The 12,490-nt window shown below is 40.0% G+C and overlaps 1 protein-coding gene across 8 annotated transcripts in view; it reads left to right on the forward strand.

The window, feature by feature from the left end:
• Window positions 1–12,490, forward strand: part of MRO (maestro) — a 63,432-nt gene that overhangs the window by 941 nt on the left and 50,001 nt on the right. For 2 of the 8 annotated variants that reach the window (XM_078060301.1, XM_078060302.1), the window contains exon 2: window positions 3,571–3,664. The exons of 5 other annotated variants lie outside the window; for them this stretch is intronic. The gene's annotated coding sequence lies outside the window, so the exon portion shown is untranslated. Of the gene's footprint in view, window positions 1–2,371; window positions 2,467–3,570; window positions 3,665–12,490 lie in introns of those variants that run through there. One more of the 8 variants, XM_078060304.1, reaches the window with a different exon arrangement.

Genomic DNA, 12,490 nt, shown 5'->3' on the forward strand with positions numbered 1-12,490 from the left:
GTAATCTCTACATCCAAAGTGGGGCTCAGACTCACAACCCCTAGATCAAGAGTTGCATGCTCCGTGGACTGAGTCAGCCAGGTGCCCCTGGTAATGATAATTTTAAAGTGAAGATGTAAAGGATACCAAAAGAGTCAAGGAAGATGGAATAAGAAAACTGAAAGTGATGGAAGTGTAAAATAGAGAAAATTGAGTGGAAGTAGAGAAAAGTGAGTTGTCACTTCCTAAACGCTGACAATTACGGGAAATCTGGAGCAACTAGGCCGCTGTGAGCATCAAAGGGCGGGCATGTTTGGGAACACTGTAGTTAGATGATAAATGATAGGTGTGGCTGCTATAGTAACCACCACAATAAAAGGACTGTAAATAAGCATCACCTAAAATAACCCTGCTCACCAGAAATTGTCAAGAACATCAAACTGAATGAGGGAAACTTCAAAAAGTAAAAGTGTCATAAATGCTTCATTAGAAAGACAGTTTGTCCTACATTAGAATAACCCTGGTCTGAAAAGTTGTAGAGAGCTATCATGGATGGAACTTATTTTGGTTAAATTGAGGTCATTTCATTCCTTAAATGAAATATTTGTTGCTGTCAAGAAGGCGAACACTGCTATTTGGCTGGCCCACCCCAATTAATTTATCCTGAGTCACTTTGGTGATTGGTCTGAGGCTTCCTATCCAAGACAGTAACATATGGCTATTGAGCACTTGAAAGGTTGCTAGTTTAAATTGAGATACACACTGAGTATGAAAATAATACAAAAAAAAAAAAAGACTGTAAAACATGTATCTTGATTTTTAAAATATTGATCACCCATCAAAAAATTTTTGGATATTTTTGGTTAAATGAAATGTGTTATTGAAATTAGTTTCCTCTCTTTTTTCCTTTTTTAACATGGCTATTAGAAAATGTAAAATTACATATGTAGCTCCCATTTGTGGCTTGCATTATATTTCAGTTGGACAGAGCTAGTCTAAGAGGACCCTGTTAAAGTCACATACATGGAAGCTGCTGGGTGGGGCTTCTGGAAAGACTTTAAAAAATAGACTCAACTGGCATGTACCTTTGGCTTTTTCCTTCATTCCACTTCTTGCCAGAAAAGTTTGATGGCATGGCACCCATCATTGGACCGTAAGATGACAATCGAATGGATGAAGGCTTACACTCTAAGGATATTGGCAGGATTAAATATCCTTGGATCCCTGATAATATTATTGAGCCACATTCAGCCTTGGTTCCTAGCCTTATATTTCTTATTTTGTGAAATAAGCCTCTGTATAAATCAACTCAAATAGGGTTTTCTGTTGTTTGGGGCTAAAAATAATTTCTAACAAGTACTGTTAAAATACACAAAAATCTTGTTCCCTGCCGTAATATCTTAGTTTATACTTCTTTCTTTAGAACAGCTCATAACTCAAATGGAGGATATCAAACCCAAAGTAGTAGTAACAGTAGTAGTAGTAATGATAATAATAGATTTTCCACACATCAGTTTTCAGTCATATGGGAAATTTACCACCAGTTACAGAGTAATGACCACATCATCTAACCCAGATGCTGTATCCTTCACTGCAGTTCTCCCCTGTAGAAACCAGCAGAGGAAACTTTGGGAGGTTTTAGGCTTTATGTCTCTATTAATGATTACTCATGTTTTCCAATTACATTTGTTGTTCTCCTACCCTTGCATTGTCCAGATCAAGAATATAATATATGTAAGATGTCACCAAGTACCTGTTACGTGAAAGAACATGTTAATTGCTATATTAACTTTTCCATTTTGTATGTGTGTGTTGACGAAGAAAACTTTCTTGTTCAAATTTGTCTCATTTTAGGTTTTCCACTTTCTGGATGTTCCTTAAGAGAATGAAAGAACTTCTCCTTAAATGCAGGGTTCTCTCCAGTAAATGGAGTTACCGGACAGTCCTTGAGTAGAAATGCAGCTAAATAAGAAATGTAGCTCCAGGGGTGCCTGGGTGGCTCAGTTGGTTAAGCATCTGCCTTTGGCTCAGGTCATGATCCCGGGGTCCTGGGATGAACCCCATGTCAGGCTCCCTGCTCAGCGGGGCGTCTGCTTCTCCCTCTCCCTGCCGCTCCCCCTGCTTGTGCTCTCTCTCTCTCTCTCTGTGTCAAATAAATAAAATCTTAAAAAAAAGAAAGAAAGAAATATAACTCCAAGCAGAGTATAGAGTATCCACCAATTAAATGTCCCATTTATGGATAACCTGGGAATGATAGAAGGAAGATTGTTGAGATTCCTGTGGGCATGTTTAGGTATAGTGGGGTATGTGTGCAAATTATCTGAACAAATGCCTCAGTTCTTCAATAGTTTTTTACTTTTGTTTTTTGTTTGTTTGCATCCTTGTTTATATTGAAGGAAAGAGCACACTTTGGGAGTTTGAAACACTGGAGTTCTAGTACTCTCTTGCACTCATTTAAAAAGTCACTCGACAGCTTTCTCCTGTCAGGTAGGTGCTATTAGACTTTCTCTACCTATTGCAAAGGTCATTGAAAGGAGGAAGTGTGATAAAAAATATACAACAGCTTTGTAAAGTCTAAGAGATACAAATACAAAGTATTCTCATTCCTGTTCCCTTGCTGGCATATAGATGATGTTCAATAAATAATAACTAGCATTCATTGAGCACTTATTTGCTAAGCATTGTTCTAAGGTTCCTTATGTATACACTAAAATCATTTAATTGTCTCAACAATACTGTGATGTGTAGGTATAATTATTATTCCCATTTTACATAAGGGAAATCTGAGGATTTAGAGGTTGATTCATCTAAGAAAAAAGGGATACAAACTACGTTGTACAAACTCTGAATATTTTTGAATATTTTTATATACAGTTCAATGTCTTGGAAAGACCAGAAAAAGTACTTGGATTGTTATGCCACTCCAACCCCCAACCTAGGACGTAGGAAGGCCCTTCCAACTTAAGCTGTCTATTAAAATCATCTTCATGACTTAAGGACAAATTCTAAGCTCACCTCTTCAGTAAAGCCTGGTGTGATAGAATGTAAATATGCATTGGGATTACCTGGAACACTAAAAAAGAAAAAATGCCTATTCTATACTAATTAAATAAGAATCTTCTGATATGGGACTCTAGCACCTGTGTTTCTTAATAATTCTCCTGTATTTCTTTTTAATATACTTTTTATATAGTAAAACCTCCATGAGAGTAGGGGCTTATAAAAATTATTTCTCCCTGTATTCCTTTCAAGCCCTCACATATGGTTAATGTTTGATTAATTATAGGCAAGTTTAGACATGTCAACATCTTCCTTGTTCCAGTGAAGGAGTTCTCAGAGTGTGATTCTAGATCATCATCATCATAACCATTACCACCACCACCACTATCACCACCACCACCACCTGGGAACTTGTTAGAAATGCGACTACTTGGGCCCTACCGCAGACCCACTGAATCAGGAATTCTGGGGTTGGGGCCCAGCACTGTGTGTTTTGACAAACCGTCCAGTTGCTTTGGATACACACTCAAGTTTAAGAATCATTGTCTGATGCCATGCATTGATCAGAATCTAATTTATGTTTTTGTGTAGAATTTCCTGCTCATTGGGAAACAAGGATGAAAAAGATACAATGCTTGCCCTCATGGAGTCTGCATTGTAATATAGACACAAAACAGTTACTCATGTAAGTGCAATTTAATAAGCAATGAGTTGTTAAGTATTTACAGGTGAGGTGACAGGATCATGATGTCTTGGGTTTGTTTTAAAATTTTCTAGGGAAGGCCGCCTGGCTGGCTTGGTCATTTCAGTGGCCAACTCTTGGTTTTGATTCAGGTTGTGATTTCAAGGGTCCAGAGATGTTGCCCGGCATTGGGCTCCAGGTTCAGCACATGGTCTGCTAAGTTTCTCTTTCCCTCTCCTTTGCCCCTCCCCCCCCACTCACTGTCTCTCTCTCTCTCCTCTCTCCCCTCCCTCTCTAAAATAAATAAATAAATCTTTTAAAAAAATTATTCTAGGGAAAAAAATGGGGATTGATGAAACAAGATTGGCAAAATGCTATTATTAAGGTTGGGTGATATCTTTAAAGGAGTTTATTATACTGTATTCTTTATTTTTTGTATAATTGAACGTTTCATTATAAACAAAATTTAAGGCAATATGTGAAAAATAAGCTCAAAATGCTGTAGTAGTTCAAGAGAAGCAATCACTTCTTATACTTGGATTACCTAGAAAGCTCTGTGGAGGACATGGTAAGAGAGCAAGACTTGACTTACATAGAGAATTTCCTTAAGGAATGTATTACCTGCAAGTCCACAAACTCTTATCCATAACTTCAAATCCAAAGATTTTTATTTGTAATTTTGGTGGTGCCAGAATTTATTTGATGGCAAATAAGAGTTGTCACAAAGCTATTTAGGGCCTATATTTCCCCAACATAATGTAAATATTTGTATTTATATTATTCTTCTTACATATTTGTATATTACATATTCTTCAATAATTATTAATGTTTGTTATGTTACTACTAAAAGTAGTAGGAGGAAATAGGAATAGGGTTTGGTTGCTAAACAAATAGAGAAGGACGTGGGAGTGGATAAGTCTGTGTCAGTCCTGTGGTTTTGGGAGCTGTCTCAGCCTTTGCTACCTGAGGCTTTGTCTCTGGTTTGGCTAGTTCACCTGTGAAGTGGGAGGAGCCTTAAAGGGGCACGCTTCCAGGGCACCCCTGGCCAGGCAACTTCCTTTTAAAGCTCTTCAATAGGCAGCTTAAAGTGTTATATATGCCAGTTATTTCAAGATGGACACACTTTTGCCCACCTTTCTTAAAATTAAAGGAAGAAGCTTGGAAAAACTTCAGTACCAGTTGCCATGAAAATAGAGCAACTTTATTTCATCTAAGCACCAAGTGTGTTTCCTTAAAGACAATCCATATGATTGAGTTTTCAGAGAATTATAGAGGGTCATTCTCCTTATAATGAGAATATATGTGGTAGGATCATTGGTTTTAGGTTGGCACATCATCTATAGCAAAAGCAGATAGATTGTGCTAATCACGTGTTTAGGTTTACACAACTCCATCTGCCTTAGATTAGAAAACATTAATAATGAATGCTGACTGCACCCCTGGGAATTATCTTTCAATAAATTAGGGTCATTAAAAATGCAAACTCTTTAAAAATAAAAGAGAAAATAAACAGTATATCTAAAGGCATTTATGCTAGACGCTGCAGAAACAAGCCTCCAGTCAGGCTAGTTTGGAAGTGACACAAGCGTTTGATGTTTAAAAAAAAAAAAAAAGAAAGAAAGGCATATGGTATAGGTAAGTACTGTCATTAAAAAACAATGATGTTTTAAAATACAATGAAGTGCCAATGATGGTTATTACCGCTAAAAAAGCAGTACTGTTTTTTATATAATTAAAATAATGTAACTTATCAGGCTGTCTACTAAAAGAGTAAACTATACCATAATAAGCAGTAATTAATACCATAATAAGCAGTACCTTCATTACCAAAATATTTTAAGGAAAGTTCTAGAAACTTTTGTGAAGAACAAAGAAGTTAATATCATAGGCTTATTAAAAATAGAGGAATATTTACTCCTTAAAGAAAAATAGCACTTTGGTGTTTTTTTTTTTTTTTAAAGATTTTATTTATTTGACAGAGAGAAAGACAGCCAGAGAGGGAACACAAGCAGGGGGAGTGGGAGAGGGAGAAGCAGGCTTCCCGCAGAGCGGGGAGCCCGATGCGGGGCTCGATCCCAGGACCCTGGGACCATGACCTGAGCCGAAGGCAGACGCTTAACGACTGAGCCACCCAGGCGCCCCAAGCACTTTGGTGTTTATGGATAATATTTTACCTCTTGATTTTCCTCTAGGACTCAGGTAACCTGGAGAGAGTAAAATTTGCTAGTGTCATGTCATTGTGAAAATACCTTCTTTTTTTATGAAGGTGATTTAGTCTTACTAATGCCACCTCTAAAATTTTCTTGAGCCATTGGCCAGCTTGGTGTTACTCATTCTAAATCCTAGTCTGGCTCCATCGTTATCTATAAGCCCTTAAGAGGGGACTGGAAGAGCAACAACATTGGCATCACCAGATTGTTAGAAAAATGAAATCTGGACTCCCACCCCAAACCTACTGCATCAGAATCCAACATGGCCAGGTGGTTCCATGCACATTAACATTTGAAAAGCATGGAGAACCTCTGAAGTTCTAGATTCTGTGAATTCATGCTGCTGTGAATGAATTTTTATTTCTAGATATGGGATAGTGAGAAACCCATGAAACTATCTTCAAGAAGTTCCTGTGCCAAGGCAAATGCAGTTGTTCTTTCCTGCCCATACTGAGAATATGTTATGCTTAAACCATGAGCAGCACAATTTTATTCTTCATTCACTAGATATGTAGTTATGGTCTAGATAGCAGGTAGAACATTTGCACCAAATAGAATGTATGCAAAATCTCTGTCTGATGTCAGGGGGAAAAAAATCCCAGAAATGTTTGCCTTGATCACCCAAATAGCATCCCTGGTATCTTGAGCATTACTTTACATATGGGTCCTTAATAGACCCTGAACACTTCGTAGTTCTTAGACTATATGGGATGAAAATGTACCTCTGAGATTCTATCTCTTGGGGTCAGTACTGGGACATTTTTCTACAAAGTTTTCAAGATTTCTGTGGCCAAGAGAGTAGCTATAATAGATATGGTAATTTAAGAAAACCATGAATTAATAAATTGGGTTTGATTATCCAATATATTTTCTTACTGAGCAATAAATGGTGGACTCTTTGGCACAAGGGATATCAGAATTCTAAAAACAGCTTTAATATTGTTAAGTTGAGTATTTCATATCTTTTAGATCAACAAGATATGGTCTAACCATAAGAGAAATCTCCCAGGCATGCGTTTCCTCCCTTTACTGTTTGATTTTAGACCTGCTAGCTTTCTGAAATGTTTCTCAAAGTGAATCATCTCCCACACCAAGCAGCAGCCCTCTGCTGGGCATTCTTCCACATGTCCTTTCCATGGCCATTGGTTACCTCATGAATGTCTGGGGACCCCAGGACCTCCCTGGAGGTTTGACTCAATGCTGATGGTTCACATTAGAACGTGGCCATCTTGGGGTCTGTACCAATTCCAGCAATTAATTGGAGCATCTTAATAGGCATCCAAAGGGAAGTAGAATATCTTTCTTTCATTGCACTTGAACCAAAAGTATATTGCCCAGAAGAATATAGAATCAGGGACGCCTGGGTGGCTCAGTCAGTTGAGCATCTGCCTTCGGCTTGGATCATGGTCCCAGAGTCCTGGGATCATCCCCAAGTTGGGTTCCCTGCTCAGTGAGGAGCCTGCTTCTCCCTCCACCTGCCACTCCCTCTGCTTGTGCTCTCTCTCACATAAATAAATAAATAAATAAATAAATAAATAAATAAATAAATAAAATCTTCACACACAAAAAAAGAATATAGAATAAAAGGTTAGTCCCAAACAACACAACCTTGGAAAAATTATATCTGGATTCCAGCTTATTAAGGGCATCAAATGGTGTAAACATAATCTCTTGTTCATATCTTTGTGCCTGCAACTAGAAATGATGAACCGTAGCTTTATTCATAAAATACCAGATCAGAGGTTCTTCATCTTCTTTTATGCAATGGACATCACCAACAGTCTGGTGAAGCCTACAGACTCTTCAGAATGTTTTTTTAAAATGTATAAAAAAGAACATGTAGAATAACCAAAGAATCTAATTATAATAAAATAAAATTACCAAAATATTTTAAGATTTTATTTATTTATTTGAGATAGAGAGTGTGAGAGAGAGAGAGCAGGAGTTGGGGACAGAGGGAGAGGGAGAAGCAGGCTTCCGGCTGAGCAGGGAGCCTGATGCAGGACTCAATCCCAGGACTCCAGGATCATGATGTGAGCTGAAGGCAGATGCTTAACTGACTGAGCCACCTAGGTGCCCCAAAATATCTTTAAATCCCAAATTTCTGATATAATAATACATGTACTACTTTATAATACATTAAATAAAAATCTAATGGTGGGTCTAATAACTAGTAATGATGAGTATAAATGGTATTTGAAAGTATCTGCAACAACTCTAGGGTGGTATAAAAAAATCTGTGGCTTCTGTTAATCCTAGCAATTTGTTGCTTTCATCCATAATTGAACAAAATGCTAAATTCCAGTTAGAGATAGTGAAAATAAACGTATTTTTCTCTTTTTTTAATTTTATTTTTCATTTATTTGAGAGAGAGAGCCTGAGAGCACAAGTGGGGGGAAGGGCAGAGGGAGAGGGAGAAGCAGACTCCTCACTGAGCAGGGAGCCCCACTTGGGACTCGCTGCCTGGACCCTGGGCCATGACTTGAGCCAAAGGCAGATGCTTAACCGACTGAGCCAACGTATTTTTCTCAATCCAAGTTCACCTACTACCTGTGGTTAAGAACCCCTTGTACTGGACTGTTTTTACCCAAGCTCAGCTAAGAACCTCCTTCTACCTGTCAGCAATTTAGGAGTTCAGCTTTTTTTTTTTTTTTAAAGATTTTATTTATTTATTTGACAGAGAGAGAGACAGCGAGAGAGGGAACACAAGCAGGGGGAGTGGGAGAGGGAGAAGCAGGCTTCCCGCGGAGCAGGGAGCCCGATGCGGGGCTTGATCCCAGGACCCTGCGATAATGACCTGAGCCGAAGGCAGACGCTTAATGACTGAGCCACCCAGGCGCCCCCAGGAGTTCAGCTTCTGATACTGGAAAATAGTTTCCTGTAGCAGTTTGTTTTGTCAGATCTCCAGTTTCAAGGATATGCGGAGACATTCCCTGTCAACAGGTCTTTTGTGACTTACAGTAAATCCTACTCCATTTCAATTTATTGAGCTGTACCTGGGACAGTGCCCCCTGGGCTTTCCCATAGCCCAGTGACTCAGCATTACGACACAAACTCGGGTTTACCTGGTTCGCTTGCAGGGGTTGCTCTCAACTTGAAAATTGGCCAAATTTCCCAGCCTCCCAGGTCGATAATTTAGGAAACTTCCCTTAGTCATCTTCTGTTCCTTGTTAAGAGGGATTTGTTCATGTCTCTCCTTGTGCCAGAGGCACATACTGCTAGACATGTTAAGAAAGTAATTTATTACCGACATTCTTTTTTTTTTTTTTTAAGATTTTTTATTTATTTATTTGACAGAGAGACAGCGAGAGAGCAAACACAAGCAGGGGGAGAGGGAGAGCGAGAAGCATACTCCCCGCTGAGCAGGGAGCCCGATGCGGGGCTCAATCCCAGGACCCTGGGATCATGACCTGAGCTGAAGGCAGATGCTTAACGACTGAGCCACACAGGCACCCCCTATTACCGACATTCTTATTCTTGGAGTAATTGTTCTAGAATACATTTTTAAAGCCTACCATGAGGATTTCTTTTTTAAAGATTTTATTTATTTATTTGACAGAGAGAGACACAGCGAGAGAGGGAACACAAGGAGGGGGAATGGGAGAGGGAGAAGCAGGCTTCCCGCGGAGCAGGGAGCCTGATGCGGGGCTCGATCCCAGGACGCTGGGATCATGACCTGAGCCGAAGGCAGAAATGCTTAATGACTGAGCCACCCAGGCGCCCACAAGAGGATTTTTTTAAAAAAGAATTTTACAATTTTTGTCTTGGTAGAAAAATGTATCTTAGCTCCTTTTGTGAAGAAAAATGACTTGCTCATATTTTTTTATTTCATTCACATTTTCTGAGTAAACATGAAAAGCAACTATCATCCTTCTGTAAGTTTGGAAAGGGAATAGAATGTTATTTCACACCAGCTGTGAAAATAACATTCAAAAAGCATTATGCCAATGGTGAGAAAAGGGAAATTGAACCGTTTGGTCATGAATTCAGCCCATTCTGTACGTATTAGGGTGGAAAGGAGAAGTGAGAAGAAAATGTGAGAAGGAACATTCTGGTACTCATTTTACTCTATCCAAATGAGGGAGCTTGACTTGTCTCCATGGTGTTAAGCCCTTTTAACAAACAGCCTGCAGCTCTGCTTGCTCCTATGAAACCAGTTCCTTCCTTTTTTTTTTTAAATTTAAATTCAGTTAACATATAATGCATTATTAGTTTCAGAGGTAGAGATCAGTGATTCATCAGTCTTATATAATACCCAGTGCTCATTACATCACATGCCCTCCTTACTGTCCATCACCCAGTTACCTGATCCGCCTACCCCCTCCCCTCCAGCAACCCTCATTTTATTTCCTATGATTAAGAGTCTCTTATGGTTTGTCTCCCTCTCTGATTTCATCTTGTTTTATTTTTCCCTCCCTTCCCCTATGCTCCTCTGTTTTGTTTCTTAAATTCCACATATGAGTGAGATCATATGATAATTGTCTTTCTCTGATTGCCTTATTTTGCTTAGCATAATACCCTCTAGTTCCATCCATATCATTGAAAATGGTAAGATTTCATTTTTGATGACTGAGTAGTATTCCATTGTATTTCTATACCACATCTTCTTTATCCATTCATCTGTTGATGGACATCTGGGCTCCTTCCATAGTTTGGCTATTGTGGACATTGCTGCTATAAACATTGGGGTGCAGGTGCCCCTTCGGATCACTACATTTGTATCTTTGGGGTAAATACCTAGTAGTGCAATTGCTGGGTCATAGGGTAGCTCTATTTTCAACTTTTTGAGGAACTTCCATGCTGTTTTCCAGAGTGGCTGCACCAGCTTGCAATCCCACCAATAGAGTAAGAGGGTTCTCCTTTCTTTGCATCCTCACTAACATCTGTCATTTCCTGACTTGTTAATTTTAGCCATTCTGACCAGTGCAAGGTGGTATCTCATTGGGGAAACCAGTCCCTTCCTTATTGCTTATAGTCTGGCTTCCTTCTCCACAGCTTTATTAAAACTGTGCAAAACTTGCTCTTTTTTGGTGGAATTCAAACCTTTTTTTAAAAGATTTTGTTTATTTGTTTATTTAGCGAGAGAGTGGGCGGGGGGGAGGGAACAGAGAGAAAGGAGAGCGAGAATCTCAAGCAGACTCCGTGCTCAGCATGGAGCCAAGGCGGGCCTCAATCCCATGACCCCAAGATCATGACCTGAGCCAAAACTAAGAGTCGGACGCTCCATCCACTGAGCTACCCAGACACCCCAAACCCTTTTTTCAGTCCTCAACTTCCTTATTCTTTGAGCAAAATTTGCCCCAGCTGGCCTTCCCTTCCTTCTCGAAACACTTCCTTTGGCATCCGTGGCACAATACTCTCGATCATTGGCCTCACTTTGCCATTTCTTCCTCCTGCTGCCCTGTAATGAAGGGTGATCCCCGAGGTTCAATACTAAACTCATCCATCATGAAGGCTTACAAGTCTGGGTCCTCTGCTGCGAATTTTCACCTTCGATCCTGGCCTTTCCTCCCCAAGTTTCCATTCATTCAGGAAACATTTTTAGAGTGCCTACTTGTTTTCAAATTGTCCCCGCCCTGAAGGAGTGTTGAGGAGGTGGAGGGGGCGGCAGGTGAAAGACTGAAGAATGAGGAGAGGTGGGAGCAGACACGTGTACAGATAATGATGTCAGGGCACTAGTAGAAATGAGTCTTCCACTGCGTAATGGGGAGGTAGAGAAGAGACACCTAACCCACCTGGGATGGGGATGGGGCAACTTATTAATGTTAACATTCACTCAACAAAAAGCAGCAGGGACCTGCTATGCACCAGTAATAAAGCCAGGCACTAGACTGTGAGAGTGAGCAAGGCAGCCCTGGTCCTTGCTTCATGGAGCTTACAGTCTGACTAAATGGGAGAAAGAGACCTTAAAACAAGTCATACAATTTTATAATTGTGATAGGTGCCACAAAGAGGTGAGCACAAAGTGCCGGAGCGTCTAATAGGGAGATCTAATCTGGCTGAGAAATCGGTGAGGGCTTTCCTAAGGAAGTGACATTTAAGCCGAGGCTGGAAGTTGCATAGAGGATAGGCAGAGTGAGGGAAGAGTAAGCTGGGTATATGATGACTCAGAGGGAGGAAAATTTGACAAAGGGCACAAGGTGATTTGCAGGCCCTTGCAGGTAAATAATGTAGCCTTTATCTTAAAAAAAAAAAAAAAAAAAGAACAACACCCAACAGTTTTTAAATAGGTGTTGACAAGATCAAATTTCCATTCAGGAAAGGTCAGTTTGGCTACAGGGGGATAATAGATTGGAGAGGGGGCAGGGGCCAATGAGGAGGGAAGCTGTAGCAAACTTCTAGATGAAAGTTAGGGATGGGGAGGCCTGGGTGGCTCTGTCGGTGAAGTATCTGCCTTCGGCTCAGGTCATGATCCCAGGGCCCCAGGATGGAGTCCTGCATAGGGCCCCCTGCTCAGTGGGGAGCCTCCTTCTCCCTCTTCCTCTGCCTCTCCCCCTGCTTGTGCACTCCCTCTCTCTGTCAAATAAATAAATAAAATCTTAAAAAAAAAGTTAGGGATGGTTTGGTCTTGGGGGGCAATAAAGATCGGGAGAAACAGACATATTTGAGAACTGTGTGG

This window comes from Halichoerus grypus, chromosome 13 (genome assembly GCF_964656455.1).
Source record: "Halichoerus grypus chromosome 13, mHalGry1.hap1.1, whole genome shotgun sequence".
NCBI lineage: Eukaryota > Metazoa > Chordata > Mammalia > Carnivora > Phocidae > Halichoerus > Halichoerus grypus.